The sequence below is a fragment of the Cygnus olor genome, chromosome 3 (genome assembly GCF_009769625.2).
Source record: "Cygnus olor isolate bCygOlo1 chromosome 3, bCygOlo1.pri.v2, whole genome shotgun sequence".
NCBI lineage: Eukaryota > Metazoa > Chordata > Aves > Anseriformes > Anatidae > Cygnus > Cygnus olor.
In genome coordinates this window covers 53815215-53829864 of record NC_049171.1, presented here as the reverse complement: position 1 = coordinate 53829864, position 14650 = coordinate 53815215, and positions in this window count along the sequence as shown.

Below are 14650 nucleotides of genomic sequence, written 5' to 3'. Positions count from 1 at the left end.
ACTTTTCATTTTATTACTAAACATAACAAGATGTCCTCAAATGGCTATTGCAGGCTGCATTATCAAATATATGCTGCTTAAGCTGAATTTGAAAAAATAAACAATCATGACACTTAACATCATCCATAATTTAATTAGCACAGAAGCATAGAATCATTGTCACAGTCTCTCAGGGTTTTCCACATTCCAACACACTGACAAGATCTCATGCCACTTATTTTTTCAAAGGATACATCCAAAGTTGGATCAGGAGCAAAAGCTCTGAATTAGCATAATGAATCTCATTATCTGTCAGTTGGCAATAGAGAATACATGAAGAAGGATCTGCAATAAGCTACATATAAAGAAAGTTAGTGGAAATGAAATGGGAAAACGGGTGAATACTTACATTAGAATTATGTATCTTAAAAAAAAAAAAAAAAAGCACTATACTAGAAATGGAATCTAAGGATATGAAATCTAAGAAATGAATTATTAAAGGATAATCCTCAAAAAATATTTGTCACCATACTTATACTATACACACTGAGACATAAAGTATAGAATCAAAACTGCTACTCTACAGGTACTAGATTACATTCAAACCTTGAAGATTATATTCCAACCTTGACGCCCATATTAGGAGTGTCCAAAATACATAATTTAATCAGCATTGACGACAATTAATTTAAAACTTAGTAAACTGAGATCAGGGTTAGGCTGAAGGAATACAAATAAACTGTCACTGATGAAGGGAAAGTGAGTGTCTTCTTGTTACTCACATTCGATTACGTGTGATCTGTATGACTTTGACAGATGAACATTTCTGAATAGCTTTAAGGCAGTACTCTGTACACTAAAATCTAAAACAAAGAGGATACATAGAAGAAAGAAAGACAAAAAAAACATATTAACGTAGCCTTCCTACTAGATAAATAAAATAACCTATTGAGAAAAAAATAATTAAAAATCAGCTAGTCTCCTTGAAAACCTAAGGCACTTTGAAGAAGCCTTACCCTCTCTCTGAGCATATGTAATGTCTCTCTTCTCCCTGCTCACTACTGCCACAGAACCTGCAGGGATAATGATATCTTCGGATCTCCAAAGGGAAATGGACATCCAAAGATATGATGAACTGTGGTGGTTTCATCCAGCTGGGCAGCTGAACTCCACCACAGCCACTCTCTCACTCCCCCTCTTCAAAAGGAAAGGGGGACAAAATATGACGAAAAGGGCTCAAGGGTTGAGATAAGGACAGGGAGATCACTCAACAATTATCATCATAGGCAAAACAGACTCAGCATAGAAAGATTAATGTAATTTATTGCCTATCACTAGGAGACGAGAACAGTGAAAAACTAAAAATAAACTACAAACACCTTCTGCCACCCACCTTCTTCTATGTCCTTCCCCCGAGCAGCACAGGGAAACAGGGAATGGGGGCTGCGGTCAGTCCCTAACGCTTCATCTCCGCTGCTCCTTCACGGTCACTCTCTGCCCCTGCTCCCCGTGGGGTCCCTCCCACAGGATGCCGTCCTTCCCAAACTGATCCTGCGGAGGCTGCCCACAGGCAGCAGCTCTTCAAGAACTGCTCCCACATGGCTCCGTACCACAGTGTCCATCCCCCAGGAGCAAACTGCTCCAGCACGGGTTCTCCACGGGTGGGCGGCAGCTTCCCCCAGACCCCCTGCTCCTGCGTGGGCTCCTCTCCATGGGCCGCAGCCTCCTCCAAGCCACATACACCTGCTCCCCCAGGGGCTCCTCCACGGGCTGCAGCGTGGAGATCTGCTCCATGTGGGACCCATGGGCTGCAGGGGGACAGCCTGCTCCACCAGGGGCCTCTGCACAGGCCGCAGGGGAACTGCTGCTATGTGCCTGGAGCACCTCCTGCCCTCCTGCTGCACTGACCTTGGGGTCTGCAGGGCTGGTTCTCTCACACTTACTCCTCTCTCCCAGCTGCTGTTGCACAGCAGTTTGTTTTGTTTGTTTGTTTGATTGTTTTTTTTCCCTTTCTTCAATCTGTTCTCCCAGAGGCTCACCCAGCGTTGCTCACTGACTCGGCTCTGGCCAGTGGTGGGTCCCTTTTGGTGCTGGCTGGAGCTGGCTGTGGTCTGACATGGGGCAGCTTCTGAACTCTTCTCACAGAGGCCACCCCTGCAGCCCTCCGCTACCAAAACCTTGCCACGTAAACCCAATATGAATGTCAGTAACCAGTTGGTTTAAAACATTCTAAAGTGAAGAACAGATATGCATGTATACAGACACACTCAGATATGTGTGTGTAGATATGCGTATATATAAATACACACAGAAATAGAAAAAGTTTTGTTTCCTTAGGAAACTAGGCAGTGTTCAGTGTTCACCAATTTCAGAAACAGAAATCTTCTCAGTGTACTGTACTGACCTTACCTTTGGAAATGAATTATGGGTGAAAGGTTCAGGTTTCCAGAATTTTATTTTCCAGAGTATATTTTCCTGTATTCCCAAGAAATATTCACCTAATTATTTCAGTATTTTACTTTGGAACTTCTACAGTGCAAGAAGAAGTTTTTCTGTCTCCCATTCTTATTTTCATAACGTCGTCGTGTGCAAATTATGTAAACTTCAAGCACAGCCTACAATCATACCTCAGGCTATTTTCATCTGAAGCAGACTTAAAAATGAAATTAAACATTCTGCTATTTTCATGTTCTCTTCTATTAATTTATCTGCTTTGAAGACTCCAGAAAGCCCTCTTGTAATTGAGGAGTGTAATAAATATTTCTGCAATTCTGAGATTATATTCTTTTTTGAGGCTTTAGCTATTTCGTGGTAACACCCTTCTTGATCCCCTGTAAAGGTGTTTGCAAAAATGTTAGCTGAAGCAAACCAACTGCATCTGTAAGATACAGTGCCTCCTAAAATACAGGTAAAAAGCCATACCTTCTAACATATTATCATTTGTACCCTGTACTGTATTAGTATTTCGTCATATCCTAGACATAAATAAACTTCATGCATAAATAACAGAATTTGTTTTTTGTTTGATGGAAATACTTTTGTATTATTATTTCCATCTACTTTTAACAGAAATCTGATCATTTGCTTTTGTTCTGAAAGAACTTACTTGATCCAATCAATGATTACTTTAACAGAATGTTCCATAAATCATCCATAATAAAGCTGAGGAAATTACAAAACTTTGAAGTATAAACTGCAAGTTTAGCAACAACATGTATTGAATGCTGAGATATCAGTCAAGTGCATTCTCATACCAGATCATAGCAAATAAATGAAGGAAATGTATTCTTTTCTGGTGCAAACAAACTGTGGGTCAGAATTACATCAGCCATTCTAGAGTTTTAACACATTTTTTCACCACCTAGTACATCTAGCTCTGTTTCACTGAATCAACCCTTAAAGGAGAAATGTGAAATTAAAATATAGTGAGGAAAAGAAATAATTTTGTATACTGTTTACATAGCAATATATTCAGCTGCATATTGTGGGTCATTATGACTTAAAGCAATGCTGTAGAATGCAAGCAACAAAGACCTAGCACATGTCAGGGGAACTCATAACCATAAAGTCATCTCAGACAAGGATAATGAAAATATAGTTAGAGCAAGCAGACTTAATTCTTTAGTGATACAGGATGAATCACAAGAAGAAAAATGGAAATAATGTTTGCAAGACTAGAGTGTGGTCATTATTTGTAGACAATGCAGAGGAATTAGGAGAGATGTAGTCAAAATGTCACAGTAATAGAATTAGAGGTCATGAAGACCTTTCATGATACTCCATGCATTTCTGAAATGTCATATAAAAACCTAAGAGATATGCATGGGAGTTCGTTCTTTATCTTACATAGTCCATTTCTCAAGAAACATTTACATAACTGTTAATGATGACAGTAAAATGCTTCTAGCTCTGTATAATTAAAGGTATATTTCTTTCCCTCATTGCACCCTTGAAGCTGTTGGCTTCAAATTCAATCAGCATGGACATCTTGGTCTGATCAGGCAAGAGACCTTAAAACATTTTTAGATTGGTATTTATGGGTAGAAGGCTACCTAGTTAAAAGTTAGAAGAAGACTTACAATATTAGTTTAGTAATGAGACCCCTGATAGCCTTTAAAATAACATCCAACCTATTTACTTTTTTTCATGGTGAGCATGTTAATTAGCTTCCTCTGATCGTATAAATAAAAGCTGCACACAAATACCTCACAGGTTTTCTTTCAATGCTCTGGTGCTCTTTTCATCTATTCTCAATTGCTACCTGGAAGCCTTCAAAATATGAGCTCAGGTGTTTTAAAATATATTTTGCTCTCCTTTAAGTTTTACTTTTTAAATGGAGAAAGAAGGAAACAAAATAGATAATAATGATGATAAAACTATGATAAACATAGTTCACCAGAAATAAGATGTCCTACTTATGTTATTCATTTTATTTTTAAAGGAGTTAATTTTGGTTAAATATTTAGTACATTTAAAATTCTTAAAAGCAAGGTTACAGAATCCTAGAATTCAACTTGGGTTTAAGATCGTGTTATTAGCATGTATCTCAACAATGGTTTCAATCTATTTATTTCCAAGAATCCCTCTTGCAGAATATCAGCTAAAGGTCACAGAGCAACTGCTTACAGCTCTAATACAAACCCCAAATAACTATTTAAGCAACATTAGAAAACATCTTTTTTGATACAACTGCATAAGTAAGGCAAAATAGGAAGTCAGTGCTGATCCTATTTCTAGGGATTCCTTTGGCGTTCGGGGGGATGCAGTTTACCTCATTTATAAACTTCTGGACATAGTACAGGTTAACATAGTGGAGCTTTATTCATTTGCGGTCCATCTTAACGAAGCTTTAATTCTATTATGTGGAACAGGAAATAATCAACAGGCAAACTACAGAAAGGCAAACTACATCCATAGGAACTACTCATCCAGCTGTTTGCTCACTTAATAAATTTAATAATAATAATAAGAGAAGTCAAAAAACTCTGCTTAAAGCAATCATTTTTATTTACACTTAAAGTCAACATATTTTGCTAGAAAATACTTAAAAACTCAGTGCTGATTCGTAAACTATTTACTATAAATCTGAAGCAGGTATACTCAATTCTACAAAAAATAATGAAGTTTAAAAGCTGTCCTTAAGTGAGAAAGCAATTTCATCATCACATACCACATTTCTGGATTCTGGGCCTCATTGCTAACAACAAAATTAGTCAATCAAGAAGCCAAACAGAATTTCAGAGCCAACACACACTGGATCATGCTCAACCCATTGAAAATGCAGGAACACCTGTGCTTACCATTGTTCTTCACCTATAAATCACTCAGCTAAAAAGAGAGCTTTTCTGATTCATTGTAAGTGCATAGGCACAAGCAGCCAAACCTGTACATATCATTCATACTCTTCCTACCACCAGAACGTTCAGTTTTCTTAAGCATTTTCTTAACACTGTCCTCACCATTCAGATTCATTATACTGTAAAAAGGTCACAGCATTTTAGAAGCAAATATTTTTTGTTTGTTTATGAATTAGAAGAAAATACTGTTTTGATAACGTATTAGGTCAAACTTTGCCAAGGCTTACATCTGTTGCAGGCTTTCAGCTGAGGTGTTACACATAGCATACATATAACATCCATCTTTGCTTTATTCTGGTTAATTCAATTTCGCTTCATCATCCTGCATTTTTGACATTTCAAAGTAGTTTGGCCTTAGCCAAATATAAACCTTCAGCTTGACGAACCAGCCAGCAGAAATCCCCAGCCCACTCCTGCGCTGTGACTCAGAGATCCTGAATCACTGCTGGGAGGGCTGACAGCAGCCAGCAGCCGCACCAGAAAACATGAACCACTGCACTGGAAGAGCAAGCTGCCTACTAATAAAAATAGCATTTGTTTTCTTTCTCTTGTGACAACTGCCAGAGTATAAATCTAAGTATTTTACACTTCTTTTTTCAACTAAATTAAGCCAGACAGGTGCCTTGGACACCACGGGAACTGAAGAACAAATCCAGACAAACAGTAGTAGAAGCTAGTCTTTCAAAATTACAATACAAAGGGACAACAGTAAAAAAATAAAAATAAAATAAATAAATAAATAAATAAACTACTGTAACAGTCATTTCTCTAGGGGATTTCCCTACCCTGGTTACATGCTAGGTAGTAGACTCAGTAACTACTGAATTGCAGAATACCATGTCTTTTTCTTAGTCTTCATATTTTATGTGGCAATAGAAGACATCTTTATCACACATTATAAATAATGAAAAATATGTATTTTGGGGGTGACAATGGTCTCCCCAGAGTTTTAGGATAAATTATTTTTCTCCATCTACTATAAAGCTCCATGACATTGACCCAGCTTTGTTAATATGACCTTAAATTCCACTGCCCTTAAGAAAGAAATGCATCTAGCTACTTCCAGCTCATCAATAAATTTCAAATCATCTAGTAAACTATTATGAGTTACAGTAAACTTAAAAATGTCAAGGTAAATATTTCAGGATGGTTCCTGAAGTGCATGACTGCTTTGTCACCTGAAATGCAACCTGTCAGCCAGTGCACAAGGGAAGAGTAAATCTTGAAAGTCTTTTGTAAGTTAGAAATCCATTTACAGAAGGTGCTCAGGATGCTTATGCCTCGTCATCCATGTACCAAACTTCTGAACTTCCTGTTAACATGCTGCCTCTTCTTTGATTTTTCCCTGCTGCTTCACACCTCACATTAGTAATCTGCATCAGAGCAAAGTGAGTGCAAACAATCATTATGGTCCACCACACCTATTTTATTCAAGCATAGTGGCTATACAAAACATTGAGACCTTGAAGAAGTAGCCGCTATGCACATCTCAAGCAGTCAAAGGAATCTAGGCACCTAATTTCAAGGCCCATGTTTATAAACACAAACGTGATTCAACTCCTAAGAATTATGAGTGAATTGGAGAAATTTCTAAGCAAGCATATCTTATGTGTCCCACAAATGAATGCCTAAAGTAAGCTGAAAATTAATAGAAGAACCACATAGTTTACAGCTATGTACTTATAATTAACAAATGTTTTCCGTCTATAAACAGTCATCTAGCCATCTAGTATTACCTATGGAGACACTTCTAATTTTTACCCTTCAGTTGGCTGGCTTACTAAAAAATATATATATTGCAGTCTTAGTTAAGATAACTCCTCTGCTTCTGTTGTGATCCATTAACTACTTAAACTTTAGTTCGTGTTGTGATCACACAGCTTTGCACTGAAGGCACACCGCCTGCCTCTGGAAAACATATCTGCCCAGTAAGAGACAGGGGTGCAAAGGGGCCATCCAAATTTTGGGTGCCAAATTGTGGAGTTCAATAATCTTCAATGCCACTACATTCAGAGAAGTCAGGATATCACTTCTGCCCTGCATGGACTATGCAGGGAGCCTAGTGTGATGAAGCACCTTATTTTGGTTTCTGAAGTTTGGCAGCACGATTTCCTTTCCCCTTCTGCTCTCCTATTATCTCAAGGCAGTTTTAAATTTTCTTTGATTTTTTGTTTTTACAAAATGCATTCTCATATCAAAAAGAGTAAAACATCTCAGCAAAGAGGGATTGCAAGGCAGCTGGGCCAGACTAAAACCTAAACGTTCCTATAAAAACTGTCAGTAGCTGGCCACTTTGATAAATCTCCCATCTTTCTTAAGCTCCTACCTTGAGGTGCTGGGAGCCTAAATAACCCATTTTCTGTTTGAAATAATAAATTACTAAGGGTAATGTAGGCAGCACTTACTCAAATATTAACTGTCATAAAAATCTGTTAACTTTTGCTTAATCTCAGAACTGTCTTTGGAAACTTAGAAAAGATCCAGAATGGATCCTTGACTTTTCCCAATTATGGTGTCTTTATAAATTTTGGCCCCATCATTTGGATGGTAAAAAGGAAAGACAGCTATGAAAAATTTTGGCTTTTGTTCACCAGATTTACCATGAAAAAAAAAAAAAAAAAAAAAAAAACAGCTATGCCAGTTAATTATCGCCCATTTAGCAGCTCCACTTGGAGTCAAGAGGCTGGTTAGGTAAGAGGCAAGCAGAAGGTCAGATGTGCTTCTGTTTCTGCCTGCAGCTGGAAGATATAATAGTGTGACAGGAAAGAGATTTTGCTTACTGCATGTGCTGCCAGCAGGAAGGAGAGCCTGCTCTGGAAAGATGGGCTCAAGAGGAAGTCTGAAGAGACAGAACATGAAAAGGGATCACGGCATCTCTTTAAATGCAGTTCAGTAGGGCTCCAGGCAGCAACAATGATGCCAGGACTTTTTCCAGGATCTGACTATAAATCAGTGCCTGGCAGGCTACCAGCTAAAAATGTTTATCAAAGGGTTCTGTCAACACAGAACCAGGACATTTCCAAGAGGATGGCAGTATCTGGCATTTAGGTAACAGACCTATTGTAAGAGATGGGCTACTTATGCAGTCTTTCCTGACACAGAGCTTTGCAGGGCTTTTCAGGGCTTTTGTTCAGCTGGGAAAAGCTGTTTTTTAATCTTTACCTTCATGCCCTGAAGGTTACTGGAATCAGGTTCTGTTGGACTGCCTAGGAAATCCTCTTTGCAGAAACAGCCTTAGCTCTAAATGAGGAGTGCTCAGATTTAAGGCAAGTGAGTTAAACCCTTCCAACATATTTAACTGCTTCCTGCAGGTCAGGAGGGCAGGGGACCTGCCAGCGAGCTAGGTCACAGGCCACTCTCCTATACAAAGAAAACATTTTTCATAAGAATGAAAAGGAAATACCATGATAACAATACCCAGGAGCCACAGCTGAAGATCCTCATACTCGATACCAGAAAAATGGCTTCCACAAACCTCAGTAAGTCATGAGACAAAACCAGAAATGGTTACCTACTATGCTTGTTTGAACCAAATTTAGCCATTATCTTGAATATTTCTTCAGCCTCCTTTGCTTTAACTCCCATGCCTAAATAGATCTAGAACCTGTCACTATATGGTGATAGTATTCATTTATTTATACATTGCTTCTTCCTTCTACTGACACAGATGCCACTACAATTTGGAGAACTCAAGAGTTTTGGCTTTCTTTCTTTTCCTGCCATACATGAAACTAAAACTGAGAGTTCAGAACTCAGCAATATTGAGCTGTGAATGTTTCTACAATTACACCAATTTCTGTAAATATGAATATATATAAAAATATATATGAATCTCACTGATTGAATTTTCCTTGTATCCAGAATGAATTCCTGTTGTTAAATGCATTCTTGCACACATGAAATCAAATTAGTAGGGAGGAGCACACTGCTGTTTTTCATAAAAGATTATTTAAAACCCCTCCTGCCCTTCTCCCTGCCACAGACATATACATATATTGTCAGTATTTGGGCTCACATTTTGAAAAGTAGTATCAGCCATTACCTTCTTGTTTTAAAAGAGGGCATTAAATACACAGAAATAGATAATGTGACAATAGAAATGTTTTGAGTGTTAATATCCTTTATAAGGTCCTGGTAAAACCTCTTTCCTATACTGTGTACAATCCTCATCTCCAAGGGGCAATGAAAATTAATTCATTCTGGAATCCTCATATGCCCAGAGAAATGAACGCTGAGAGTACATATTAAAGCTCTCTATAAATACATGAAAAGGTAAACAGAAGGGAGGGAAAAGGGACTATTCAAACTTAGGGACAATGTTGACACAAACGCAAATGGTTATAAAGTGACCATGAATAAATTTCAGCTAGGGGTGAGAATAAGGTTTCTAAATATCAAAGGAGCAGAGCTTTGGAAGGCTCTTTCGGTAAAAGTAGTGAGGGAAAACACCTTAATTAGGGGTAAGATGTAGCTCAGTGGAAGCAAGCCAGGTTAAATGACACAGCCGCTTCTGTTCTGTATCCCTTTTTTTCAAGATAGGACCTGAGTCTATTTGGAAGGTGTCCCTGCCCATGGCAGGGGGTTTGGAATTATATGATCTTTAAGGTCCCTTCCAATCCAAACCACTCTGTGATTCTATGATTCTATTTGCACATAAAATATACAGGAATAATTACAAGAATACTCCAATGTATACAACTCTTTCACTTCCACGACAACAATAATTCTCATTGCCTTGAGAAGAAATCATGGTGTAAACTATAAAATCAAACAATTCGTATTATTGGAGGATTCCCAGATTAAGCCATCTGCAATGGATGGCAGTTCTGAGGGACTGCAGAGTTTTGGCTCTTGGAGTTATTTTTTGTAATATCATCTAAGGACATCAGCAAACTCTTCAAACTGAAATGATAAATGATTCCTGTTTGATTCGACCTTACAAGATTAATGTGCAGCTGGTCAATAATCCATTCTTTCATTTGATTTCATGTATTTATTTTTAAATGTAGCACTGCTGAGGTTGGTTGAAATATGTTCCAACATCAGTGAATCACTGATAATCCTTAGGTAACCAGGGGCTATTTATATATCCAGTTAGAAAGCCAGATTTAAAATAAGGCATCTGGAGATAACAGGCATTTAGTGGGAAACATATGTCATAGAAACACAGACTGGTTTGGGTTGGAAGGGACCTTAAAGACCATCTAGTTCCAACCCCCGCCATGGGTAGGAACAGAATGGCACCTACAGAAATCTAGATCAGGTTGCCTAAAGCCCCACCCAGACTGGCCCTGAACACTTCCAAGGATGGGGCATCCACAGCTTCCGTGGGTAACCTGTGCTAGGGCCTCACCATCCTCATAGTGAAGCATTTCTTCCAAATATCTATTCTATAGCTACCTTCTTTTAGTTTAGCTGTTACCCGTTGTCCTGTCACTACACTCCCTGACAAAGAGTTCCTCCCTATCTTTCCTGTAGCTCCCCTTTATATCCTTCACATCGGTTTGGAAATGAATTTTTAAAAATAAATAAATAAATAAATAAATCTTTTCTGAAGGGGCGAGGGATGAACCTACTCTGAAAAAGATAACTTTCAGATTTGTTCTATCATCATTTGGAAAAGAAAAACAAGATCCACTGATTTTGCAAATATACACAGATGGGAAAGAAATTACCAAATGATCTGTCAAGGTTGGAGCACAGGCATGTTTGTTCCAAGACATGAAGCAAATTTTCCTTCAGAAGTTTCAGCAATGAAATATTTCACTGACTTGGTTTGGATGTTTGATTTGTTTTGAAGCAGCTCCATTATCAGTTTTGTAGTTCATCTTCATTGAAAGGATAGTGGATATAGTGAAAATAATATTACAGTTAAACAGTAAGCTGGACATAGATGTAACAGTGGCTGCTACTTCCACAAATAATAATACTAAAAAAATATGTTCAGGTCTTATTGCTAACTTTCAAGAAGTGATGCACTTTCTGTTTAAGGGGAGAGCAGTCTTTTAGAGAGTGAGGTGGGAGGAAAGGAGCTTAAAGGGACAGACCTTAGTCACCTACAAGGTTAAACTTTGCTTGGAAAGGTGAGCAAGAGCATTCCTTCCGGAAAAAAAAAAAAAAAAAAAAAAAAAAAAAAAAAAAAGGAAAGCCAACTTAGCATCAAAGGGTATGTCCTGCTTACTGTGAACAGCTGGAAATTTCACCTTCCAAATTTCTTGATATTAATGCTGAGTATGGCCTTGATTTATCCCTTTGACATCTCCCTGAAACATTGAGTATTTTGCTATCAGTGCCAAGTTTCCAATTTAAGAAGAGAGAGGCATTTAGTAGAGTGAGATATGCAAAGAGAATGTTCCGGGGAGCCTTTTGGAACAAATGCCTGCAGCTGAGGGGGATGCTTAATGACCATAGAAATCCTTTCTGAAGCCTCTGTTCCTTATTAGCCTCTATTGTTATCAACAGTTTGTACAAAAAGCTGACTTCAGTGGAGTTATATTGATTCACATCACTTGGCCCAAAGAGAAGGAGAAAGACTTTTTGCTAATTAAGAAGTTTTTCATCTGTTTTAAGTGTAATTTCCAGAGTTACTGATTCCTCCAGACTTGAAGAAATGAAGAAAACAGGAGGGAAAAAAAATGTACATTTATGTCCCAAGTTTTAACACTCCAAGAACACTAATATACAGCATTTGGTACACCATGTAGTTTTAGTACATTTTACAAAAGTATATTTGATTTTATTATTGAGAAATTATGGACACAAACTGAGGACACAAATCTGATTTTCAAGAAAGGTCCGTAAATTTTCATTATTGCCTAATCATCTCCTCTCCTTCATCTTTCTCAGAACCTTCTTCAGCTTCCAAACAATCTCCACCATCCAAAAAAGCTGGTCCCTTTCATCTTCTGCCTCTAAAGCAGCATTCTACATCTTTCTGCATCATGCATAATCCTTTTATTTTCAAATTTATACTCCTGTAATTTGAAATTTATTTATTTCCTCATTTGCTGTGAACACTGCAAAGAGCAGTTTTGCAATATTTCATGATGCTGAGACTGAACACATTGCCTTTCAGCATCTCCTACTGATGTCATGAAATGTATTAGTAAAATCAACTCCAGGCGTTTAGGCTGCAGCACTTTTTGTGAAAGACAATACATAAACAGATTACATTCAAATATATTTTCTATCAAGAGTTGTGAGATATCACATAAACTTTTCTCAGTAAAGAGTTTTTGTCTTGCACTTCCCTTAAAGCTTGACTCAATAAATTGACCATCTCTAGAACAATTGGCACTTCCTACAGAGAATTTAGTGTTCAAAACTGACACTTTTTTTGGTTAGATGGCATCAGTTATTCATTAAGTAACCAAAATTCAAACTCCTCAAAGATGGTTGCTTTCTGTGTAGTTTCCCATAGGCTCTTTCTATCTTCCTTTTTTACATCCTTGTTGATCTCTGGTTGTCTTGAGGGCAGTGCAGTACATGGTTGCATCAATACTAGCAAGCCAAGCATTGCCAGGACTCAGTCTCTGGCCCGGAGGACCAACAGCCCAGACTGCCAAGGTCAATATAATTAAATTTGCAGTTTCCAAATGTGTAACAGCATTGAAAGTGCTGACTTAGAACTCAGCCCTGGAGCTGCTGTGGCCAGTAGTGGTCAAACAGGGCCAAAACCATAGAAGGACCCATCTATCAGTTTCACAGGTAAGTCCCAGGGCCCAATATGTACCCTGGTACTTTTCAATTTCCTAGCAGGGACATGGCCAGTGAATGAAAGGAATTTTAATACCGTTGATCAAAGATTTGCCATTCATGTTTTATCCTTCCATATTGGGCTAACTCTTAAAGACCCTTAAAGCATAGACTGCCAGAGAATGGGGCTGAACCAATTTGAGAACAGCAGTTTTCAACAGCTTAAATAAATGGTGCATGGGATGCAATTTCACAAGAGAGGAGGTGAGAACAGAATCCAGACATAAAATTCCTCCAGTGCTATTCCATTTTATGGTGATGTGTACTTTTTTGTTTCCATTAATTATTTCCCCTGGGAGTTTTTAATCTCTCCTAGTGAAATATTTCAATAAAAGTTAAATTAAAAAAGGATTTGAGGGAGAGCTATTAAAAAATGGAATTTTCACTGTCTCAGTGTAAGGATTTAGTTGCTTTCTTGGTTTGCTTCTCATTTTTCTTGGTTATAGAAACTTAAATGCCTACCCAGTAAGCCATATTACATTATAAACTGCCTGAGTATGGAAAATGCAGTTTCGCTCAAATGATGCATGCCAGCCAACTGCCCAAAAAAGCCACCTCATCAGTTACTTACAAAGGGATTAGGAAACTGAGAGCAAGACTATGGTCCAGTGAATAAAGGGGTAAACAAGAAATAATCAAACCTAGACAATTTCAGTCTCTGCCTCTGACTCACTCTGAGATTTTAGACAAGGTCACTTAACCTCTTTACACTTCAGTTCCTTCATCTGTAAAGTGGAAATAATGCTGTCTTTGTAAAGTATGTGGAAACGCATGGGTAAAAACATGTCAGCACAATCACCATAGCAGTTACTGATTGAATACAATGCCACTGGATCCTAGTACTGCAACATTTACATTCTTCCACGAACACTACAACAAAACCAAAGTTCACAAGCCAGTTTGGACAAGAAAAAGGAACAACAGAGGAATTGCATACAGTTGGTTTTCTTCCAACATACAGGATGCTGATATAAACTGATAAATTTTCAGGATATAGTCATTAGTTTGTGTTCCAAAACTAAACTTCCTCTTTTCAGTGTATTTCTCACCACCTTTACAAATGAACATGTAAAAGTAGATAATATTGAGCATACAAAAACCATACAAATAAGAATCATAGAATCACAGAATCATAGAATCACAGAATGGCTTGGGTTGGAAGGGACCTCACTTTTTTTTTCTTTTTTCTTTTTAATAAAAGACATCAAGAGCCCAAAAGAATCTAGACATCTTGGCAGTGAAGACACTGCATTTTGGCAAAGGAGGCTCCATTCCCATCCCCACTACCTGTCCATTTTATTTATTTACTTACTTACTTACTTATTTATTAAGTTTGAGATGACATTTGAATTTAGGCCACGCATGTTCTAGATCTGCCCTTGGGCCATGAGGCTGCTAATAATTCAGAGGCTGGTCAGTCCCTCCAGTGGAAGTAGAAAGTCTAACCCAAATATAACAGTATTGTCAAACATGGGAGGCACTTGCAACTAAAATCATTCGTGAATTAAACAGTCTTTTCTGACAATAAAAGTATAGCTTTGCTTGGGGGGGGGGGGGGG